Raw genomic sequence first — 22,244 nt, forward strand, 5'->3', positions numbered from 1 at the left:
CTGGGTCGTTTCCAGTTTCTGGCTATTATAAATAAGGCTGTGATGAACATGGTGGAGCATGTGTCTTTATTACATGTTGGAGCATCTTCTGGGTATATGCCCAGCAGTGGTATAGCCTCAGCTATACCTGCTTTCTTAAACAGCTCTGGCTCACCTGTCTAGGGATGGCACCGCCCATAGTGGGATTGGCCTTCTTCTGTCAGTTAGCACCTAAGAAAAGGTCCCCACAAACACCTCCACAGGCCAATCTCATCTGGGCAGTCCTTCAGTTGAGATTACCTCTTCCCAGGTGACACACATCTGTGTTGAGTTGTCACCTGAGGCCAAATAAGACACCAGCTGTGTATGTATTAAGTGACAGGAATTGGTACAAGGGTCTGTGAATACAGTAGCTAAGAGAAAGACAGTCTATCTTAATGGGATGCAGTTCAGTAGAGAGAGACAAGTGAGTAATCAGATAATGCTTGTATAAGTAAAAATGGTGAGAAACAGTCATATATGAGGAACTGGGTCCCAAGAAAGGAGAATTCTATATGCAGAGGAAGGAAACGGCTTGAGACGAGGTAGAAGAGGCTAATTTTGCTGGAAATGCAGAAGGATGTCACTAGAGGTTTTGATTACAGGCATGGCTTTAAGGTCCTTTGGTTGCTGTATATAAATGGATTATAAGCTGGGCAAAGTAGGCCCAGTAAATTGCTACAAAATCACACTTGGGAACAGAGGACAGTAGCAGTGGAGATGAAGAGTGGACACATTTGAGACATCTCATATCTGACTTCTATGGTGTGTTTAGATTTGAGCTTATCCTTTTTCCCTACAGAACATCAACAGAGCTAGAACTAGAGTATCACCTCTCTTGGACATCGCTGTTACACTGTAACAGTTAACTCTGGCAGCCGCCTGGTCTGCTGGAGTTACTTGCTCCCGGCATTTCATCACGATCAACCACAGGGGACAATGCGATTAATCATGGTGTCACTGCATGACACAGATTACTAACATTCTATCTCAGGCCAGCGAGCTGCTGGGCATGGCATTTGGGGCACCATTCCCAGGCCACCTGGACCACCATGATGCCACCAAGCCTGTCGGCTGGGAATCAAAGCCAGTTTAAGAGAAGAAACTTTATATAAGATATGGGCTAGATAGGTAGGTAATGGAGGGATTAAAAGGCACAAAGGAAAAAAATGAATTCTGCAGTTAGTTTTTCAACAAAGTAGAAACTATTAATTCATGAAGCCTCCATCATCTCTGGGCCCAAAGAAATCGTGGAAGTGACTGGGGTGGTGAGGACCTGTATGGACTGTAGAGGGCTGTAGGAGGCTGCAGCTGAGCTTTCAGACTGGAAGCTGGAGCTCTTTATCCTCAACAGAATATAATATATGGGAGGAAAAAAAACCTGAGAAACTAGAAGCCAGCTTCAGATGACCAGCGTGAAGAAGAATGGTATTGGGGTGACCCTCCGAGAATGGCAAGGGGGCTAGGAGGGTCAGCTGCTCCTCTCCCCTCCTGGGCCTGCACCTCAGGGGATAGGAACCTACGGAGAAGGCTCTGGCAAAGGAGAGATGCGACTCTGAGAGCATGCCCCAGCCTCACTGAGTTTGGTAGGGTGGTCCAAGGCTGAAAGGCGACACTTAAAACCCACCAGCTGCTTTCTCCATGCCCAGGTTTCCTGAAGCCACCTTACAGAGTCTTGGCACAGACCGGCATTAAGTGTTTACGTCAGCACTGCAGCAACTTTCCAGAGCACATCTTCCTACCCATCAGGGTTGTATGGAACATACTATTTTGATTTCATATGTAGGATTGAAGCTAGATTATTTTCTTTTTTTAGCCAAAAATGATTATTATGGCTTGGATTTGGTACATTTTCCCAAACGAAGACACCTGGCATTATTTTTTAACTGATAATATCACACACATACACAACACACTGTGATTACACTCAGCCCCGACTACCCTTACCCTTCTCATTCCCACCAGTCCACTTTCCCAGTGGGCCCTTTCCTACCCTCATAGCCTCTTTTCCCTCCTTTTTTTCCAGGCCCTGTGTAAGCAGTCACAACTGCCTTCTTCATGATTATATCCACCATGCACCCCCTCCCCTTTCGCCCCATCTTTGGTTTCCTTCCATTCCCTCTCCTGCATTGTTTCCTGGGCCTTGGAAGGGTGACACAGAACTCCCTTTGGGGGCTGAGCACTCAATCTGTCACTTATTCCCAGTACTTTGGCCAGTTACGGGCCCCCATTGCCAAAAAAGACGCTTCTCTGGTCAGGCCCGAGAGCTGTGACAGTCTATGGGCATAAATACAATATTCAGAAGGCAGCTTAATTATGTGTCCATTTGACAAAACATTAGTAGACATTCCCTGGTGGCCTCTCCTGCCAAAGAAGTCTGACCAGTTCTATAGTTTGAGGCATGCAACTTGTACCTCTTATACATTGCACCTTGTCAGTCCATTTGACAGACCTGGGTGTCAAAGAGTGTCTGTTTCAAGCTCCAAGCTACAAGCCGAAACAAACCTCTTTTCCTTACACAGTATCCAGTCTCTGTTGTTTTAGTAGCAATACAAAGGGAACCAAGTCACTTCAGAGATATATGTATGACATATCAGTTGTTTTTAAAAAATTCAACTCAAGACCCTGAGGCTGCAGGTCAGTTGGGAGAGTGGTTGCTTAGCATGCAGGAGGCCCTACCTAGGTTTGGTAACCAGCACTGCTTACACCAGAAATGGCAGTGCACACCTGCAATCCCAGAACTTGGGTGGGGAGCAGGGTAATCACAAATCAGAGCCATCTTCAGGGCCTGGTCTGTACTACATGAAATAATAATGGGAAGGAAATAGATTTCAGCCTTAGGTGTCTATTCGTGGTGGTTGGGGTATAAACAACTACTGCAGTGTGTTTTCCTAGAAATACTCGCACCCGTGAGGTTCTAACACTAGGCACAAGAGCTAGATGTGTGCCGAGAGTTTTATCTGGGGCCAATTTTATCAGATGATGTCTACATACGCTCAGATACATTGACTGAGGCTGTCTCAGGCTCGGTGCTATTTTCTTGTTTGAAATGAAGTTACTGAGATCATGTCTGAAAGTGGGAGATACTTGGAAGACAAATGTGTTTGAGGAAAAGCCTTTGTTTTAAGGGTCCTATGAGGCAAGGCTTCTTAAACTTTCTGTGGAAGAAGATCCCTTTTTAGACATTTCCAATCCATTGCTTATATCTTTTTTTTTTTTTCGAGACAGGTTTTCTCTGTATAGCTCTGGCTGTCCTGGAACTCACTCTGTAGACCAGGCTGGCCTTGAATTCAAAAGTCAGCCTGCCTCTGCCTCCCAAGATTTATTTTATTCATATGAGTACACTGTGGCTGTCTTCAGACACACCAGAAGAGGACATCAGATCCCAACAGATGGTTGTGAGCCACCATGTGGTTGCTGGGAATTGAACTCAGGACCTTTGGAAGAGCAGTCAGTGGTCTTAATCGCTGAGCCATCTCTCCAGCCCCCCATTGCTTATATCTTGAAAAAAATTAATATAAATTAACTTCTTAGAAGAAAATGAAGACTATATTAATAAGAGTTGTGATTTTATAGCATTAGTTCAATAACCAGGGAATTTTATTGCAATAAATACATTAAGGGCTACAAATACATGCTTTAAGGGTAAGCATAATGTAGAAAAAAGATAAGTATGAAACTACATGTTATCTTGTCCACTTAGGCAATTAATATACAGGCTTTTACTACACTTGCAATGTTTTCCATTTTAAAGGGAAAAGCCAGTCCTCCTATTAAATATCTGTATAGCTTTGAACAAGCACAGCAAGATTTAAGGTTTTTAATATGACAAATCCACTTGCTTTCTACTTGGCAATTTATCGAGTCTAGGTAAGGTTGCCAATAAGCCTCCTCGTGAGGGATAGCACATGTCTAAACGCTGCGATGCTTTCCGTTAGTAACAATATGAAATGAATGAGTCTCATAGAATAGATGGGATAGTAGAGCAATTTCAGTCAGCCAAGTTTTGTTTTTTAATTGCGTAAAATAGACCAAGTGCTACTACACCGCTGCTTCCGAGACCTCTGCAGGATCCGTCCCACCAATCTATTCTGCAAGGTAACAGGCTAAAGTATGTTTCCATGAAAATAATACATTCCAAATGCCTCAGCTTTTAAAGGCATCTCTTCTTTTGCTGGAAAGAGGAATTTGGGGGCACTTTCTATAATCGAAGGGGTTCAGTGCTGGCTGTATCAAGATCGCCACCCTCACCCCTGATGACAGGCAGGCCTTAGAGCACACATCAGAACAAGCAGTGCAAACAGTTCTTCATAAGAGGGTACATGAGCTCTCTCTCATGTTTTCCCTTCCAGCTTTCTGCCCTTGAAAAGGCATCCTGCACACCTTCATTACACGGAGGTGGAAAGAGCAGCACAAACAACAGAAGCAGGCTCAAGGGGTGGTGAGAGGGCTCCGGGTAAGGGTGCTTGTCACCAAGCCTGACCACCCAAGTTCAATCCCCAGGATCCACATGGGGCAAAGGAGAAGTCCAGAAAGTTGTCCTCTGACCCCCCCCACTAAATAAATAAGTAAAAATATTTTAATAAATACTGCAGCTGTCTGATGACTAAGAAATCCTACCTGCTCAGATGAAGAGCCAATATATTGAGGCCAAACCATTTTCTCAAATGCTTTTATTTTATTTTTTAATCTTTGAAGCAGTAGGGGCTGAACCAGGGCTTTGCACATTCGAGGTAAATGCTCACATTAGGTTATCAATTCCATCTCCACTTCAGTCATATGTTTCTCAGAGTCTCTTACTCCATGTTGACTTATAGCCTGAGGACTCGCACTGTCTTCACCATTTCCATCAGCCTTTGGGCTTGGGTTTTCTTGGGGATCATTCTGGCTTTCATTGTCTGTTACTATGTGGCCCTTCCAGCCCCTGCGCTGTGATCTTCTTAAGCAGAAACACTGAGAACTATTCTGAACTTGCAACATCTTCAGCACTCTGCTCCCTGATTATCATCAGACACCCGTTTGGCAACAGCTGTTTCTGATCTGCTGCCTTAAGACCATACAGCATCAGGGAATGATCCAGACGTGAATCCAGGAGCCTGTACCTACCTCCCAATTCTCAGTACAACATTAAGCCCACTGTTTATTTCTGCCAACCTTCTCTCTCCTGGTGGGACTTCCTAATGACAGACAGCATGCTGACTCATACCCTAGTCTGAGCTTCTCCTCCAGGTTAATGCTCCAGAAAGTTTTCTGCACAGTCAGAACTGCCTCCCACACTGCGCTTCAACTCCAAATGCATTGCTTACAGCCTCATCCTTCACTGTGATGTTTGTAACAAAACAGAAAGTTCTACCTGCTTATCACCATCAGGGCTGGAAGCCAGACAAGCGGGGATATGAGTGGAGTTACCACGTTAAAACGAAGAAGACGCTGCCAGCTTTAAATGCTCCTCGAGTCAGCCTTCTCCTTGGTCTGGGCCCAGAGTATGCCGAGTGCATGTGGCCATGGAGATAAGGGCTTGAGCTACCTTCTCTGTTGTTAGTACCTTCTGCAGAGTCTTGCTAATGTCTCCATCACCCTGCATGGACTTCAGTCTTGGCAGGCTGGAATGGCTCATAGTAAGCCTACAAAACCTTCGTGTTTATACATGGGATAGAAAACATCTGCTGCTATCAGTTTACTAACCCAATATTCTTTCTTTTGAGAAATTCTTGTGGTTTTAAACTTAATGTTTGCAAGTAAACAGCCCATGATTTTTTTGATGGTTTCATTGCTTCATGGCCTCCACAAATTTCTCCATAAATTGCTGAACATTGTTTTTAGGAATATCAACATCCATTACAGCTATAAACCAAACCCAGAATGTTAGCCAGGGAAACCACATGAGCTCTTTAGGTCTTGGTGTCTCAGGATAATTTCTACCATCCCCAGTCTGCCACACTCAGGAAATATATTTTCTCTCCTCCTACATCCCCATTCCCCAAAGCCAGTGAAACTCATTTCATCTTGGCAACTTGGAGTTTGGGAAAACAAAAATATGTAATGTAATTACTAACGTTAAACCACAAAATGAAAAACTGATTAGAAGTTAAGGCTGGTAAATACAAGTTCTCATTACAAATGGTTATGTTGTTTTATTACGTTTAGTGTACAGTTGACAAGCGGATTATAACCTGTCATGGTCTGGATAGGCCCAGGGCACATGGGATTAATTATCACATGACTTGTGCCACACATGAGTCATCGTTCTAGCCTCTATCAATCCTGAAATGTCCATGCCCCGTCCAGTGAGTCTACTCTTGTGAACCTAGTCATCACGTCCATGTCAAATTTCCATACAAAGTTTCTAATACTCCCAATTTCTACCATTAACTTGTCCTGCCTCAGTGACACTTGTCACGAACCAACATCCTGCAGACACTACTTTGAAAAGCATGGTCACTAGATGTCATTGGTATAGGACCAATAGCGTTTGTTGAAGGATGTGGGTGCTGCACTGGTCAGATTTCTACTAATATAATAAAATACCTGAGGCAATCAACTTAGAAAGAAGAAAGGTACGTGTTTGCTCACAACTTCAGATCATGGTTGGCACCTCTGCTTCTGGGTCTCTGGCAGGGTAGCACATCACAGCGAGTGGCGCACTGGCAAAGCTACTCTCCACATTGATGGGATGAGGAGAGAAGAGAGAAGCCAGAGCTCTGCAGCATCTTTTGAGGACACACCTCCCAAGACAGAAAAGTAGTCTGGAGTTCTTGGAGTTCTACAGTTTTCATCATCTCCCATTCGTGCTTAGCTGGGGACGAAGCCTTTTATACACAGGGTTTGGGTAAGCTGAACCTCACATGCTTCTGAGTAGCCTGAGTGGATGTGGTTTGTGTGAGCCGAGTCGGGAATGTAGCGAGTGGTCTGTGATGCAAGGATACTAGAAACCATCATCTATTTGTTACAAGTTTTAAACAAAGACCTTGCACTGCATGCACCCTGTAAACACTGATAAGGACTGAGAACTCTTCCAGTCTTTGAAATGATGTTGGGTTCATATGCAAACTTTCAAACACTAGTGTGTTTGGTAATATGTTTCTCTAAAACAAAGCAGCAGTTTTTACTGTAGTTTGGTAGTGTGTGTATGTGGTATGTGTGTGGTGTGTATGTGTGTGTGTATAAGTATGTGTGCATGTGTGATGTGTGCGTGCATGTGTGTACACGTGTGCAAGCAGCTGTGTGTGCAGCTGTGTGTCTGTGGGAGCTGGCAGTTGGGGGGGGAGAGAGAGAGAGAGAGAGAGAGAGAGAGAGAGAGAGAGAGAGAGGGGAATGAACAGAAAGGGGAATTAAGGAGAAGTCAGGCAGAATTTGGAGATCTGAAATCCAATCTCCAGGCTGGATTGCATCTCTAGCCAGGTTTTGTTTGGCTACTTCAAAGTTTTTAAATGTTTAAACATGGACACTTCAGGAAACCAAGAAGGTCATCATCATGAATTTTTTTTCCCTTTTTAGGCAGGGTTTCACTGTGTAAGTTTCACAAGTTCAGGTTGGCCTTGAACTTGCTATGTTGCTCAGGTTGACCTCAAACTCCTCATGCCTCAGCCTCTACAGTGCTGCGATTATGGGCATGCACTGGCGAGCATGGCTGCAGGCAATGGCTTTCACACCCTCGTTGTTGCGAAGCCCCATTCTGACTCGGGTACTGTTTCTGTTATTCTCCTACTGCTGTGATAGAGACAGACTCAGCTGAAGGGAGGGAGGGCATCTATGGATATAGCCTATCGTGGTGGGTGCCTGATGTTCACACTTCATCCAGTCAGGAGGCAGACGGAGATTAATGCTTGCACTTAGTTGGCTCTTTCTCTTTTGCATTCAGGACTGGGAGCCAGGGACTTGTGCTGCCCACTGTGAGGGTGGACCCACCCACTTCAATTAATCTAATCAAGACAATGCTCACAGACATACCCAGAGGCTAACCTAACCTAAACACCATCTCAAGGTGTGCCCTGACACTTGTTTACTAGCTAAGTCCTGATCCTGTCACATTGGCCATTAATCTTAACTAGCCCAGGCATTAGGTCTGACTCTCCATGGCCTGTCCTGTATGCACAGGTTGCACTAGAAGGCTAAGGCTAAGAAGAGAAGCAGAATTTTCCTCATGCAGTCTGGGTATCTCACGGGTGCCTGCCCTTCCATCCTGCCCAAGTTTGGCTCTGAGATCGCTTTTAAGTTCCGTTGTCAAAATGGGAGTGGTGCAAGCAGGTGGGCTGTGGGCCTTGGCTTTGGCTTCACTGTGATGATCTTTCCTTCTAGAGTCTGCTTCAGGTACAGTAGCGCCTAAGGACAACTGGATGAAGATGGCTGGTAATGTGGCTGAGGCAGGGACAGATGTGCTAGGAATAGCATGCTCCTTGAAACCCATGACTGAGCAACGAGGGGACTCTTGATTGACAGAGTCTGAAGGTTAGGAAAAGAAACCTTAGCAGGTCAAGACGAAATAAAGAAATGGGTAATTTCAGTTGCTCTTTTGTCAGGAGTCTTTCCACACATTAAATAGTATCCACTCCAAAGTGACATAATTGCTTGAGGGAAGAGTGAGGGGGTGACTAAGCAACCCAATGCACCACAGGTGGCACCTCTCTATCAAAATGGAAAGAGAGCCTTAAATAGATCTCTTTTGAATTCTTCTTTTCAAAGTGGGCTTTAGAATCAAACATAGCCTGGGCTCAGCGCTGCCATTCTCTGTGTGGTCCACGGCGCTGAGGGGAACTTTACTACACGGTGTGGAAGGGAAAGGGCCATAATGCTAAACAAAAACCCCCGGGAGAAAAACCTTTGAAAATGTCCTATTTTCAACAACCATGGGACACGCACGGCCTCTTAAGATTTGTTTCTCGGAACAGCAGACATCATTTAGTCTGGGAGAACACAGTGTGGCTTAATTATTATTATGTTTTTCTTTTCCAGATTCTCTGCCAAGAACTGTGGAGTGAAACGAAACGAGAGTGTGGGGGAGACAGCTGCTAAGTAATCTATTGTATTTCTCGTCAGATGGCTACATCGGCTCTGTGGCTAACATATAGCAATATTCCTTCTCAAATAAGCTCTTATGGTTCCCACCCCTCGGTGGACTCTGCTTGCAATAAGCAATATCTCACGTGTAATGGAAAATGGGTAGCCCTCCAAAAAGTTTGCTCCTTCTTGCTTAAACTTTTAAAGACTTCGGAGCCCTTAGCTTGATTGGAAACAGGCAGCGGGATGTGCATCCTTGATTTGATATTGATGAAGCACTGTCTGCAGGCAAGACACTTTAAAGATGACGAGAAGCAACCTTAGAGCAGAATCCCGAGGAAGACAACATTTAAAGGGAGGAGACTTGCAACAGGCCAGGGATGCAGGCAGGGCAGGGGTGCCAAGGGTGGCAAGCATATTCAGATGGCAGCCTCACCAACGGGCGGGATGGCAGAAGCACTGAAGAGCCTGTTGGCTTGAGCAGCAGAGAAGTCATAATCAAGCTGGGTCAGAGCAGTGTCTGTGGAGTTTACCAGAGAAGAACTAAGATCAGAGTGGATTGGAAGGGATTTGGATCTAAGTAGTGAAGTGCCTGCTGCTTAGATGCACAGCTTTAGACAGAGATGATAACTGACGTGCTTAGGTCCAGAGGAGACAGAAAGGGGCAGAACAAAGCTACGGAGGAAAGATTTGTCTGAGACTGGGAAGCTGGTGGGAGGCAGCACGGTTGCCATGGTGACCAGAGGGAAGTGGCAGGTCAGTGGTCAGTGCTGCTGAAAGCTCCCATCACTCTAGACCATACTGAGCAGCAAACAGTATATCCACGGTGTAACACGGGAGGGGGGAGCACGAAGTGAAAGGCACATAACTTGATTTTCTTAAAGAAATAGGAGGCAAGGTCATTTGCTGAGCGTAAGAGAGAAGATAGTAGGACAGGAGCCTGAGAAAAATGGCTAAGATTTGAGAGTGTTTCTGGGGGAAAAAGCAGCCTGAGAGAACACAGAACGGTCCCTGGCAATACACAGATCCAGCTGGGATGATGTGTTTGTTCTACACTATTTGTCCTGCAGGCGTTCAGCAACTGACTGGACAATAAGAAAATGGGGAGCCAGAAGTCAAAAGCAAGAAGATGTGGAGCCAGGCTGTACAGTGACCGAAGCATCCAATGGCTAGGAGGCTGAGGGCATTGCTATGAGTATGTTCATCCTAGCACGTGTCTATACAGAAAAGGGAGCCCTGCAGAGGTTTACAGGCCAAGAAAAACAGAGCAGGGACAAAGGACTGGAGGTTGTGGTAAAATTGGTGAAACTGGAGATAAGTATTATAGGAAAAGCATTAGTTTATGAGGACCATGCCTGCATCCTACATTTTTAATCCACTCTGGGTTTTTGGCTATAGTACCCCTCTCTAGAACAACGAGTCTAGGATCATGGCCTATGGCCATCTATAACCTATACATCCTACCTTTTGGATGATATTATGAGCCCTGGGTCCCCAGAATTATCCTCTTAAAACAGTTCTGCATCCACTCTTTACTGACTGTGCAGGCTTCTTCCTGAGGAGCACCAACACTTGCACACATTGTACACACACACACACACACACACACACACACACAGATCAATAATAGTAGTAATAGTAGCAAAAAAATTAACATAAATTTTCAAAAGAAATGATAAGATGCCTTGTATGTTTATGAACACAAAGTATTTATTGTAAGATTCCCAAGCCTTTCTTTTTGAAGATTTATTTTTATTTACGTGTGTGTGTGTGTGTGTGTGTGTGTGTGTGTGTGTGTGCCACATGTATGTGGGTGCTCATAGGAGCCAGAAGAAGGTGTTGGGTTCCCTGGAACTATAGTTCTAGATGACTGGGAACTGAACATGGGTCCTTTGCAAGAAGAGCAAGTGCTCTTAAACACAATCTTTCCAGTTCCTCCAAATGTCTTTGGTTGTTGTTGTTGTTCTGTTGTTGTTGTTGTTGTTGAGGCAGGGTCTTACTATGTAGCCCTAGATGGCCCAGAATTTCCTATGTAGACCAAGCTGGTGTCAAACTCACAAAGCCCCTCCTGTCTCTACTTCCCAAGTGCTGGGATTAAAGGTGTGCATCATCACTGCCCCACTCCAGGTGCTTCTTATGACTTACTTAGGAGCTAAGAAACACCTGGAACTGGAGTTTACGCAATCCCAAAACTCTTCAAAGAGCATCCTTATAGAGAAAATCCCCAAGGAAGTTAAATTCTTGATAAAAGAAGAAAATTAGAAACTATAAGCAGCACGATTAAAGGCAGTCCAATGATTGGGACTGTCATTCAAGTCCAAGGACATACATACAACACCTTCTGAAATGACTATAAATATCCCCTAAGTCACCTTAGGGACTTAGAAATCAACAAGACTATACATCCAAGAGTTTACTAAAAGGTACAAATGAAAAGGAACCAATTGAAAATCTTGAAATAAAAAACAAAAACAAAAACATAGAATTAGTAGGTTAACAGTGCTGAAAGGAAGTTTAGTAATCTGGAAAGCAGAACTGAGAAAATATCTGAAGATACACTACACACAGATAAAATACAGACAAAACTGCTTACCTCAGCTTATACTACTAAAAGTAAGCAAGAAAAGATGGCTTGCCAAGCCTGCTTTCTTATACAACCCAGGAGCACCTACCCAGGAATGGTCATGCTCACAGTAAGAGCTGGCCTCTCCCTCATAAACTCATAAATCATTAATCAAGAAAATCCCCCAGACTTGCCTTTAGGCCAATCTGATAGGGGCAATTTCTCTTTTCAGGTGACTCTAGCTTGTGTGTCTGGTTTACAAAAGACAACAACAACAACAAACAACAGTGCAGATACCCATCAGCATCCCTAGTCCTCAATGCTGTATTAGAGGTCCTGACTCATTGGAAAGGATTATTTGAACGTGAGATTTCAGGTATAGTGCATTTCCTAATAATAATCTAATGTTCAAGAGAGCAGAATATGAAAAGAAAAGGTGAAGGTCACTAGAATTGAGAAAGTTTAATAACTGAAAATCTAGAATAGCTGGAAGCTTTGATGAAGTCAGGGGCTTGAGTTTTGAGGGGAGCAATAAGTAAGATAGGTGACCAGGAGGTCAGAGGATGACAGGAGAGTATAGAGGGTAAATCTGTCAGCTGAAGAATGATCTAAAGAGCAGAGTCTATAAGGGTGACAGGGTAGGGGTAGGGAGAGATTACAGGGCCCAAACAGCACTGTGCTAGTTGATCCCATTTTTCTCACAAGCCCAACTGGAAAAAGCTTTCAGGGTTATACCGACAAACCAAATTTCAAACTGAAGCAAGAAGGTGGGTACAGTGTTTGAGTACCCAGGTGTAGATGTAGAAGAATTTCTTTTAACATAGAACAGGGATTCTAGGGATGTCCTCAGAGAGCCTAAGACAACTAATGTGGAACAAGGAACAGATAACCAGAGAGAATGTAGGGGCTTCTGGTTTTTGTTTGTTTGTCTTTCGTTTTAAAAGCAGAGCCAATAAGGCTCCAAGCCTAATGGAACTTATTGCATTGAGGGTGAAGCCTCAAAGCTTTAGAAGAATCCATCATATATGTTAAGAAGTAGAATACAAGGTAGCTCTGGGAGGAATTGGAAGGAGGGGGATATAATTAGTAGGGGGGATAAATATGATTAATATACTGTATGCATAAATGACATTCAGCTAGTTAATAAAGATGTTATATTAAAAACAAATGGAACAGAGTTCTCGTTGATATCCTAACAGGAAAAGTAAAGGCAAGAGTGAAGAGACACTGAGGGAGACTGATGTGTGATCCTCACGGGGTGAAGTCAGGCCTGACTAGAGGAGATCTATGATCCAGCACCTAGAGGGTCTCCTTTAATTGCCAGCACCCTTGGACTGTACTGTGGTCTACACCTGTACATACTGACCACAGGAGTCCTCAAACTAATTAGAGTTAGGTATCTAGGGAAATACTGATATGGCACTAAAATATGTGTCTGAAACAAATGCCAAAGTCTTATTGTATATTTTAAATATTTACCAAAGGCTATACATTGAAATCCGGAAGTACATAACGGGTTGGCCTTGTATCAAGGCTACTTGAGAATTTTACAATAGCTTGTTTATAAACTGTTCAGTTTACCTTTGCCCCCACTGTAATCGATTACGGAGGAAGGTTATCTGCCTCCCCAGAGCAGCTGACTTCTGGTGCTGAGGCTTAGGAGGCAAGCCTTCTAGCGACGGCCACTGAGGGACATGTGTCACACAAGTAGGGATGCACATCTGCTAGCCTTCGAGTGTGGTCTGTCAGTTCTGTGAGGCAAATTTTCAAGAAAATGGCATCCATCCATCCCCCCTTTTCAAAATGGAAAGGCACAACATTTAATTTGTGGTTCTCTGCATTTTAAACAGGCAAGCCAATGAAGCAATAAATGTGTTTGTAATGACTAGATTTTTCTACATAGAAAACTTACTGGTGATGGTTTAACAGGAGACTTAACCTGGTGAACAGAAAAGCAAACAACAGAAATGTAAGGATAATTTGCACTGACCAGAAAATGATGTTTTTGTTGAAAGGAAAAAAAAAAAAGAATCACTATTGTTGAGAATAAATTTTAGCTCATGATGAAAATGCACCATTCTGTAAAGGGATTAGATTGCTTAATTATATCACTGATATCTAATGATACAGTTTTCTATACATGCCAGTGTCTCCTTGGTCACCACATTTAGTCACTCTGGTGAGCCACAGGTCAGAGGACAACTGTCTGGGTGTGGGTTTCAGGGATCAAACTAACCCATTAGGCTTGTATGGCAAGGGCTTTCCTGGCTGACCCGTCTCACCAGACAAGTGCTTTCTTTCCTAACTAAACTACAGTATACCTCAGCTTCTGTTAAAGCTTGCATCATCTCATGCCCTGACTGGAACTTGGCTGAAGGCACGACCTTCTTCCACCTGTCCCCAGACTCCCTCTTATCTGACATTTCTGGAATGACTTTATCTTAAGAATACCTCTCACTGTCTGTCTCTGTCTCTCTGTCTCTCTGTCTCTCTGTCTCTCTCTCATACACACACACACACACACACACGCACACACACACGCACACACTCCTTTCTATTACTCCTTCCTACACTTGATCTTAGCCAAAAGGCTGAGAAGCGATCTATTCCACCTTCCTATAGAATTATAGTATTCTCAGAGCAGTATCTTTCTATCTCTTTTGCTGTCTCCTTCCTGACAGTTTTCTGTCTCTCTCAGGCTCACTCTTTAAGCTGCTTGAGGTGATGACTCCCCTCCACTAAGTGGAAACAATTAATGGTTCAACAATTGCTTCCTATGGATCTTCATTGTATTGACTTAACAGCTCCTATCACCACTGATCTGATCTCTTCCCTTCCTTCTGTATGGGATTACCTCTGCCTCAATGCCCACAAGGCCTCTGGGTCCTCTTAAATCTCTGTGCCCTGCATCGTTTCTTTGTTTATTCCTTAAATGCTGCAACCGCTGTGGCTTCCTTCCCAGGCAGGTGGCTCTTCCTGTTCAGAATCTTATCCCAAGAGCTCATTAGGGCTGTGGCTTCACTTAGGATTTGTATGTCTAGGACTCTCAATTCTACAGCTCTGATACAGGTGTCCCTGCTTAACTTCAGAACCATCCATGCAAATGATGCGTGGGCAGCCTATAGGGAGAGATGAAATGGAATTCCTCCTCCTGTTCTCTAAGCCTGCACCTTCTGGCCTCTGTCTGTCAGTGGCCATATAACATCAATGCTGGTGCTAAACCTGGAATCTAAGTTCAACCCTTCCCTCTTTAATCACACTCAATCTAATGGCTTTCCACTGCTCTACATTGATATATTTTGAACCAACCCATGCCTCTCTAATTCTTTAGCTACACTCTAGTCTAGGTTCTAGTCTCTATCAGTTCGTTGCAATGAATTCTAATGTGTCTCCCATTCTTTGAGACTGTAGGGTCTTTCTCCTGACCTCACCAGGCCCTTTGTGATGCTTCAGTCATCTAGTGAAGCTTCATACCACACCATTCCCACGTCACCCTGTTCTCTTGCTCCACCCCTTCTCTTACTCCTGCAATGGAGATGTGCTTGGAGAAGATGACTCAGATGGACACTCGGTTCATACTTTTTCCATACAGCTGGAGTAACAGCTCTCTATTTTCTGCCTGTGTAAACTCTTACTCATTCTTCGAGAATCAGCAGGGCCACCAGTTGTGCTTAGAAAGCCCCTCTACTGGGCCAGGGGCCCTACAAGCACCAAAGCTTCTGCCCCTGTAGTTCTCACAGTCTGTGGAAATGATTTCATTTTAAAAAAGACTTTGTTTTATCTTATTTGTGTATTTGCTACAAGTGTGGTGGTGCCCCTGGAGGCCAGAGAAGGGTGTGGGATCCCTGGACTTGAGTTCCAGACGTTTGTGAGCTGCCTAGCAAGAGTGCTGGGCATTGATCTCAGGTTCTCTGGAAGAGCAGCAAGTGCAGTGAGCCACTGAGTCTTCTCTCCTGCCCCTGCTTAAGTCTAAGAAACCACTGGTTCCATGGCAAGGTCCTCAACTGATCAATACCCCATGCTATGAACTGGCTAGGCATGCTGGGAACTCTCGAGGGCAGTGGTTCTCAAACTGCTCCTTCAGGATTCCTTATGCTCTTTACAATTGAGACTCTCATAAGTGTCTGTTCGTGTAGGTCTGTACCTATTATCACCATGCTAGAAATTACCACTAAAACTGAGAAAATGTTTAAAAATTAATTCGTTTAAAAAGAACACCAGTAAATCCACTACATTTTTATGAAAACAAATTTCAACAATGAAACAACAGTGAAAAACCTACCGTGATTTTGTATTTTTGCAAGTCTCTGAAATATACTGCCCACTAAGTTACTTGCACGGCTTCTTTGAAATTCCCTTTGAGGAGATATGGTTTGGGACATAAAGAAAAGTTTGGCTTCCTGCTGTTATGAAGGTGTAAAAGCAAGGAACACTGCAATAGTCATGTCATCTGATCAAAGACATTCCTTCTAAAATTACACTAGGATTGAGCGGGTGGCTAAGTGGGTGCAGTGCTTGCCATGCATGCATAAGGGTCTGAGTTGAAGATCCCTAGCACCTAAGTAAGTAGCTGAGCACGGCCAAGCACACCTTTCATGCAGTGGCGGAGGGAAGGTGTGGAAACAAGAGGATCACTATGGTTTACCCCATGTTCACTGAAAGGATGCTGCCTCTAAGGAATAAGGAAAGAGTGAAGGAGGAGTATACCTAGCATTCCTCTCTTGTGTTTACACATGTGTACACAGACGTGTGCATTCCCATGTGCATTCATGCATACTTCATACACACATAACCACACAGATACACACACAAATATGCACAAATGAACATATATGTGCATGTGCATGCACACACACACACACACACATAAACACACATACACACAGAGGTTTCTAGCACACTGTAGCTCCATAAGTGGTTATTTCTTAAAAAGCCAGCCACAATGCAAGACTTTGGATCAGTATCAACTAAGCGTGCATGTTTTACTGCAGGAAAGCACACCGGTGTGTCCAGGGCTCTCAAGAGTTCCTTCGCCTCAGCATGCGACATTGGTCATCAAATAATATTAATTCACTGACATATAGCTCTTGGAAATGTTAACACATTCCATTATACAATCGTATAAAAATCCAATTCCATTAAAAATCGTATCTGTTAATAGCAGCACTGAACTCATCACAGAAGTCTATTGAGAAGCTGTCAAACTCTCAAGGGTATGCACAAAGCTCCCAGATTCTCATTTTCACTTGAAGGTTCAAATTCCATCGTTGGCAACAAACACCTCCAGTTGTTTTTGTTGAGATGACAGGTTCGCTTCAATCATTTTTGAGAAAATGCCGAGCAAATACCACAGTCAGAATAACAGTAGTTTGTCTGTCAGTCACTCTTTCAAATAAAAACAATGTTCCATTAATACAGTGGCCAGTTCAGCTCTCACACAACCCACTGTGCAAATGATCAGTTTTGTATGTGATGGAAACGACCTGTGGGCATTTCTCAGAGTATTGGAGACAGGCGCAGTGAGGACTGAGATTTCATACATAATCAGTGTTGCTTCGTCAGCATACTTTTAAGTGAAACACACTGTGCCAGCCAGGTGGTGGGAAACATGGTAACCACCACTCTACACTGGTGCCACTTCTTGAAGTACCTCATGCACGAGGTGCTGTTTCTGTGCCGTCGGTGCAAATGTCAACAGAGGGGAGCGAGGCAGACAGTGCCCAAAGAACAGCTTTGATCTCATAGCCTCCCTTGGGCCTGCAAGAGATCATCACGTAGAAAGAAGTTCTAGGGAGTTAAATGGATACAAGGTCTTTACGACTGAGCGTGGGTGTCTGTGCTAGCACTGCCTGGGACACAGCCTTCCAGACTGAACCCCATGCTCTATCCCCTCTACATTCAACCCCACTCCCCTGGACCCCATACTTGGTTTCAGCAAGCACTTGGATGTTTTAGTGCTTAGGCCTCAACAAAACGGAGTTGGAAAACAACTTGCTGGGTACTGCCTAGTTTTATCTATATCGCTTTTTGGACCTCTGTTTGGTTATCAACCCTCTGGTCTCAGGCCCCCTTTTCCTCAAGAGTAAACTGAACCCTTCCCAGCATTTGGGTGGGCTACAGCAAGATGATCTGCCAGGTGAGCTTCCTATCTGCATCCTGCCTTATGTACAGTGTGCAGTGGGAGGAGGCAGAGGGGAGGCAGGCTAGGGTTAGGGACTTGATACAAACTGATACTGTTCAGGAGTATATAACAGATGGTGTCAACCACAACTGTTTTGTTGTCTTAATCTTGTAAGTAAAGGTCGAATAGTCTTTCACTCTTGCAGAGAAGGCTAAAAAACCAAGTTTTCCTCTGGTCCATAAATGGAAATAAATTCCCAGCTTGCATTTGTTAAATCTCTGCACATCTGTTTCTCTTTCATGAGCATCTTCTACATATGCAGCCGGTCACCGAGGAATGAGACTCCAGTCAACACACTGCTGTTAACTAAGGAAGGTGGAGTGCAGCTTGCACAGGGTAAGCATTGTTTTCCGAAAATAGCTTTCACCAAATAAGTTAATTTAGAACACGATTTTCAAGTTTCTTACTGGGCAACTCATTTTCATCATTCAAAAAGAAACACTATTTTCTTTATGTGCACTAATCCTCTATTTAGAATTAAGATTTGTACATCAGTGTAACTCCCTTACATGAAGCCTGAAAGTTCCCGCACAGGGCTATGTGTGACTGTCCTCCTGCCTCCAAAGGTCCAAGGGCCAGTGGCAGAATGAAATGTCCTGTTTGCCTTCCTCAGCTCTGTTTTAAGAACGATATAGTGTTTAGCTTTGGGGAAATGTCTCAAGCCATAGCGGTGGAGGACACTGTCCTGGAAAAGCAGCGCTCAGTAGCAGCATGCTCTAGGGTCACTTGGATGCCGCTTGGGAGATGCAGGCTGCTGCTGAGCAATGGAAAGACAGAGCCCAGTTCTAGGGGTAAGTCTCTGGGCAAGGGACCAGGAGAGAAGCTACTCCTGCATTAACTAACAGGAACACACTGGCCTCTGACATGAGGTGCTAGAGGCAGGCTGCATGGATTTCAACATTGGTTCCATCACTTAGAGACTGAGTGACCTTGGGCAAGGGACCTGACCTCTCAAATTTTCAGAATTCTCATCATAAAATAGAGACAGGAAGGATACCAATCTCAGAGAGTTATTACAAGGCCAGAAAGAGATAATCTATATAAGTGTTTAGCAGTAGCTAGCATGTGGTAAGTCTTAACAGATGACAGTTGCTATTACTAACTTACTTCTCTACGCATAAGCTGCCCATCTCGTGAAAGGAGAAGTAATGAACTTTTTATGTTTCCCCTACCAATTCCAGGAAGGGAAACATGATGGGAAGTTAGAGCTATTATCAGGGCAGCAGGTGACTAAGGCCTTTAATCCTAGCTCTCAAGAGGCAGAGAGATAGTGGGTCTCGATCATTCCAGGACAGTCTGGGCTCCATAGCAAGTTCTAGGGCAACCAGAGCTGCATGGTGAGACCTGTCTCAAAAAAGAAAAAAAAAAATCAAAGATTATTAGGTACTAATCAAAGTCTTTTGAGGTCTTAACTAAAGAGGATGAGAGCCAGGTCCCATGGTATGCATTTGTAATATCCATGGCAGGAAGGCACAGATGGGTATCCCTGACGCTCATTAGGCCGTCCAGCCTAGCCTAATTAGTGAGCTCCAGAACAGTGAGAGAGCCTGTCTCAAGAAGCAAGATGTAGAGCACCTGTGGAATGGCACCCAAGGTTACACACACCTGCAAAAGAAGCAAGCAAACAACGCAAGTCATCAGGCAAGGACGTTTCTGCGGTAATTGACAGAGAACTCCTCAGACATAAATTATTAACCAATTCTTCTCAAAGAGATCCGGTCTTATTAGATGCAAACTAAAAGAGATGCCTGTGTGAGGTCTCAGTTCCAGCTCTATGCTTTGAGTTCCTTGATGGCCTCAATGATGACAACCTTCACTTTTAATCTGCTTCAAAACCAGACTTGCAGTAGCTGCACCACACAGTGTTTGCCGGGTACCCGAGATTCTCTGCTCATGAACTATTCAATGTGGAGACTCCAGGACTACTAATGACAACTCCCTCCTCTGACAACTCCATCCATCCATCCATCCATCCATCCATTCCCCTTGAGACCCCCAGCACCCTGCTCTCTCTGCATCCTCTTAGTCTGTGAATGGCCTCCTGGTTTGACTTATCTCCTATCTAGCCTAGAGCCTACAGTGCTATATGCCTTTAGTCTTACTAAGTGCTGTTGCTGAGTAGTTAAAGTTGTGAGTGTGTTGGGGTTCTATAGAGTGAGCTGCATCTTGAGTTCTCTACCTCTTGGTCTGTCATAATCTATAAGACTCAAACCTGATAGCCAGTGGATTATCATTCTACCAGTCTTTGATCCCATCCCTCCTGCTGCCTTAAGGACTTAACTCTCTAGTCATTCCTGTACCTTCAGCTTTTACTATGTTGTTCCAATATGTATGTGTGCATGCATATATGTATGCACATATACATATATATGCAACATATATGCAAATAAATAATACATATTATGATTTATATATTTTATTAGTAATATATATATATACATATTCTTAATATCTCCAGGTTTCAAGCTACTCCTCTTCTTCCATATGATAGCTCACACCAGTTACTTCTACTTTACTATCAGAGTAAAGTACCTTACCTTAGCTCAATCAATTTGGCCTCTGCCTCCACTAATTTATCCAAACTGTTTTTGCTAAGGCTATTGATGTTTTTCACACTGTCAAATTCAAGGAGTCTTTTACAATTCTTACCTTTTGTGATTCTCTTGTGGTTCTTCCTTCTTTTCTAAACCTTTACCTTGCCTTTTAAACATCAGTACTGCTCAAGGTTGTATCCTTGGCCTCTACCCTGCCTGCTCTACAGAGCCTTCAAATTTACCCAAGACTTGAGCTACTCAGTGGGCTCGGATGGATCCCATCAGCTCAGAGGTCTGCTGAGTGCACATAGGAAAAGGAAGCCAACTTGGAATTCACACATGCATTCCAGGCCCTTCTGTATTTACTAGATGTTTGACCACATGAAAGTTACTCAGCTTAGACCTCTGTCTCCGAGCCATACTAAGGGCAATCACATCACTAGTATCTGCCTAGGCAGCTCTTTGGTGGAGTAGGTGAAACAATGCACGCACACACACAGTCAACACTCAGCCATGTTGTGAGATGCCTCCGCCTAAAGACAGCCATAGAAACAAAATTTACATCTTAAAAACCAACTCAGTGCTCCTCTTTTACTTCAACAATGGTCATAATTTTATTATAATTTTTATCTCTCAAGGATTAATATCTGTAACTATCCTTTTAGTCAAAAGGCAGTGGCTACCACCTTAAATATGGACATATCAAGGAACAGTTATTTAAAGCAGTTATTTAAAGTCTGCTCCTTCTGATTTCAAAGTTCGTACTGCCTAGCAGACAAGGGTCAGTGCTTCAGTCCTATGCCCGGTAGCTGGGACGTACATTGAGACCTCTTCCCTTTACTAGGCACTGTCTAGAGATGGGCTAGAGAACTGCCTCCATCCAAAACTAACCGCTGATCTGCATGTTTGCTGACTGAAGCTACTAAGGGGAACATCACTGAAGGTGGGCACAACTTGCCTGATCATTTGCATGGGCTGGGCTAGCACACCACTAGACTCAGTAGCCTACATTTGTGGATCTTGATTGTCTGGTCTAAAGCCAACTTTAGTCCAAGTCAAGATGATGAAAATCACCATGTGGGCCTAGGGGGATGGCTAAAGTGCTTGCCCTGCAAATGTGAGGATCAGAGCTCAGATCCCCAGCACTCAACTGAAAGCCTGGGTACTCAGTACCCAGGAGATAGAGACTGGGTCCCTAGCAAGCTGGCTGGCTAGACTAGCTGAATCAGAGAACTTTGGATTCAAATGGCAGACTCTGAACCTCAATATGTAGGTAAGAGGGTGATCAAGGTGGACACCCAATGTCGACCTCTGGTATCTATACACATGAACACATATGCACTCATACGCACACGAACACACACGCATAGCTAAAAGAAAATGATAAAAAGAAAATCATGGTGTAGAAGAACCCTGAAGGGCTGTTCACTGACAAGTTTCAGAACTGTCCTGTGGCTCTTTCTTCACCTTTTCCTCGAAACTTTGGTGAATTATGCCAAGCCGTCTAACTGGAGGCTATTACTTAAGTTCCTTCTTATGCCCTCCAACCCTTCATCACCTCTCATTCTGCATGACTCAGCTCTGCTGTACATCCTCCTGCTCCCCACAAGGGCTACTCTGTAGGTGTCAGCCTACAGTGACACCCCTACACCCCACCACCTCTGTCTGTCTGTCTGACTCCTGTTCTTCCACTTTCTGTATGAGTATCAGCTGTCAGGACTTCCTTGGAACTGACAAAATGTCAAGCAATGGGAATGAGTTACAATCGTCTAAATGCAGTAACTGACAGCCTGCTTAAGTGGTCAAAGGCTGATTTTTCATAACATATGTGGCATATGTCATTGCCTTTAGGAGGAATATCCAGACAGAGAGGCACACACTTGTGATCCCAACACTTGCAAAACAGAGGTAGGAGGATCAGAAATTTAAAGCCATCCTGGGCTAACTAGTA

The 22,244-nt window shown here is 44.0% G+C and overlaps 1 protein-coding gene across 10 annotated transcripts in view; it reads right to left on the reverse strand.

The window, feature by feature from the left end:
• Efcab11 (EF-hand calcium binding domain 11) overlaps nt 1–22,244 on the reverse strand; it is a 239,261-nt gene that overhangs the window by 107,168 nt on the left and 109,849 nt on the right. The window lies entirely within an intron of this gene.

Source organism: Mastomys coucha, unplaced genomic scaffold (assembly GCF_008632895.1).
Source record: "Mastomys coucha isolate ucsf_1 unplaced genomic scaffold, UCSF_Mcou_1 pScaffold6, whole genome shotgun sequence".
Lineage (NCBI taxonomy): Eukaryota > Metazoa > Chordata > Mammalia > Rodentia > Muridae > Mastomys > Mastomys coucha.